This window comes from Myotis davidii, unplaced genomic scaffold (assembly GCF_000327345.1).
Source record: "Myotis davidii unplaced genomic scaffold, ASM32734v1 scaffold851, whole genome shotgun sequence".
In the NCBI taxonomy this organism is placed as follows: Eukaryota; Metazoa; Chordata; class Mammalia; order Chiroptera; family Vespertilionidae; genus Myotis; species Myotis davidii.
Genome location: NW_006282653.1, coordinates 181914 through 185037, shown reverse-complemented (window position 1 = coordinate 185037; position 3124 = coordinate 181914). Strand labels below are relative to the sequence as shown.

The window sequence follows — 3124 nt, the reverse complement described above, 5'->3', positions numbered from 1 at the left end:
TATATATAATATATATTATATATATGGAATATTACATAATATTCCATATATATATAATGGATTATTACTAGGGCATAAAAAAGAACAAAACATTTCCATTTGTGACAGCATCATGGACCTTTAGGGTATCATGCTAAGTTTAATAAGCCAGATAGAGAACGAAAATTATCATATGATTTGACTTGTATGTAGACTCTAAAGAACAGTTAATGAATAAACAAAATTGAAACATAGATAGAGTGGACTGGTGGTTGAGGAACTAGGTGAAAGAGATGAAGTGGTTAAGAAGTACAATCTGGTAGTCACAAAATATTCCTGGTGATGTAAGGGGTAGCATAGGGTACTAGAAATATCAGGGGGAACACTTTGTAAAGCATATAATTATCTAACCATTATGCCATACAACTGAAATTAATAATAAATAACATTAAAGAAAACTAGTGGAAAACATTTTTTTTAAAGATTTACTTTGGAAGAACTTTAAAAGTTATAGATACCTAGGGCCTGGCTGGGTAGATCAGAATATACATATGGCATATAAGCTCATGGAAATATGTTCAACATTATTCATCATTAAGGTAATGTGAACTCTAATTATAGCAGTATTATTTACAGTAGTCAAGATCTGGAAACAGCCCAAGTGCCCATCAGTAGATGTGTGGATAAATAAGAGCTATGGTGCATTTATACCATGAAATACTACTTGGCTGTAAAAAAGAAAGAAATCTTAACTTTTGTGACAGCATGGATGGATCTGGAGGTTGTTATGCTAAGTGCAATAAGCCAGCCAGAGAAAGACAAGTACCATATGATCTCACTTATCTGTGAAATATAATGAACAATATATGCTGACAAAATAGAAACAGAGGCATAGCTACATGGAACAGACTGACAGCTGTCAGAGGGATGGGGGTGGGGCCAACTGAATGAAAGAAGGTGAAGGGATAAATCAAAGAATATATTGTATAAGTCAGACAGATAACAGCACAGTGATGGCCAGAGGGAAGTGGGGGCAGGGCATGAGTAGAGGTGGGTAAAGTGGAGGGAGAGGGGGATATCTGTGATAGTGTCAACAATAAAAATAAAGTTAAAAAATAAATTTGAAGATAAAAAAAATATACTATTACAGCCCCAAACGGTTTGGTTCAGTGGATAGAGCGTCGGCCTGCAGACTGAAAGGTCCCAGGTTCGATTCCGGTCAAGGGCATGTACCTTGGTTGCTGGCACATCCCCAGTAGGGGGCGTGCAGGAGGCAGCTGATCAATGTTTCTCTCTCCTCGATGTTTCTAACTATCTCTCTCCCTTCCTCTCTGTAAAAAATCAATAAAATATATTTTAAAAAAATATACTATTATACTTCTATTAAGATTTTTAAAGTGTAAAAATTCACCTTTATTAACACAAATGCAATTTTAACTAGAAATTAGGTAGACATCCTTCTCTTAAGCATATGCTATTTATGTATTTGTGTGTGCTATGAATTTGAAGAAATGTATTATATAGTGTTTAAGTGTTTATTGAAAATGTTTTTGTTTTACCTGATTGTACATTTATATATTTTATTTGATATGTTCTGGTTTACATATATTTTATTTTTGAATCTGCAGAAAAATATATCAAAATGGTTAAAAAAAGCAATAGAAACTATACTAAGTTTAGCTTGCCACAGAAAAAATAATGGCAAGAACAAGTGCACAATTTCAGAAACACAAAATCACTTTTGACAGCCACTAGAAAAAATGAGACTACTGCTGATTAATAAAAGAAATCTAATGCACTACTCATCATGGCCCTCCTTAGAAATATCAGGGATGGAGCTTTATAGGCATGGCTTCTGGACCAAACACTGATGACAAAGAAAACTAAAGGGTACTATAAAAGAACAATTTAAAGGTTTAGAAAAAGGTACACATTAAGACATTAAATGGATTTTACTATGAAATATATCAACTAAGCAATAACTATTAAAATGTGTATTCTTAATTACTTCACAGGATTAGTTGAATTTGGTGTAAAGTATCTTAGCTCCTATGAACATAAGATTTTTATAGCAGGAACATTTTTGTTAGAAAATGTCAACCATTTTTTCCTCCTGTAATATAACAATTTGCAACATTAGTGTTCTTTTTAAAAAATATATATTTTATTGATTTCTTACAGAGAGGGACAGAGATAGTCAGAAACATCGATGAGAGAGAAACATCGATCAGCTGCCTCCTGCACACCCCCTACTGGGGATGTGCCCGCAACCAAGGTACATCCCTTGACCGGAATCGAACCTGGGACCTTTCAGTCCACAGGCCCACGCTGAGCCAAACCGGTCAGGGCACAACACTAGTGTTCTTAAGTATTTTCTTAAACTGACATGAAGAAAGGAACCAATATATTAATTAAATATGAGTAAATATTAGTTCTTATGCAGCACCTAACATACATTGTTAGTTTCCCTAGTGTGTAAAAGTAAAATGAATTATTTGATCCATAAAGACAAAGGTTTGAAGATAAAATTGAAACTTTCCTTTATAGTAAAGATATATTCAACTTCTTATATACTTGTTTAACTATATTTAAAATAGAACATTTTTATTGAATTAAAAATAACAATATGATTGTATTATTGTTGATCTCTATCTTGATATCTTCCAGGAATTTATTTTTTTTATGTATTTGGGTGCTCCTGCATTGGGTGCATTTATGTTTACCAGGATTATATCCTCTTGTTGTATTAATCCCTTTAGTATTATGAAGTGGCCTTCCTTATCTCTTGATATGACCTTCACTTTGATGTCTATTTTGTCAGATATAAGTATTGCTACCTCAGCTTTTTTTTTTCAATTCCATTTGCTTGGAAGATATTTTTCCATCCCTTCACTTTCAGTCTGTGTGGATCTCTTGTTCTGAGGTAGGTCTTTTGTAGACAGCATATACATGGATCATGTCTTTTTATCTATTCAGCCACTCGATGTCTTTTGATTGGAGCATTTAGCCCATTTATGTTTAAAGTTATTATTGAAAGGTATTTGTTTGTAGCCATTTTTATTTTTTTTGTGCCAGTGTTCCTCCTTCCCTTTCTATTTCTTCTTTTTACACCAGTCCCTTTAGCATTTCTTGCATTGCTGGCTTG

At 33.4% G+C, this 3124-nt stretch overlaps 1 long non-coding RNA gene across 1 annotated transcript in view; it reads right to left on the bottom strand.

The window, feature by feature from the left end:
- The window catches only part of LOC107182295, a 24490-nt gene that overhangs the window by 8505 nt on the left and 12861 nt on the right, over positions 1-3124 (bottom strand). Inside the window, exon 3 of the long non-coding RNA XR_001513016.1 lies at positions 3089-3096. This is a non-coding gene — a long non-coding RNA (uncharacterized LOC107182295). The remainder of the gene's footprint in view (positions 1-3088; positions 3097-3124) is intronic.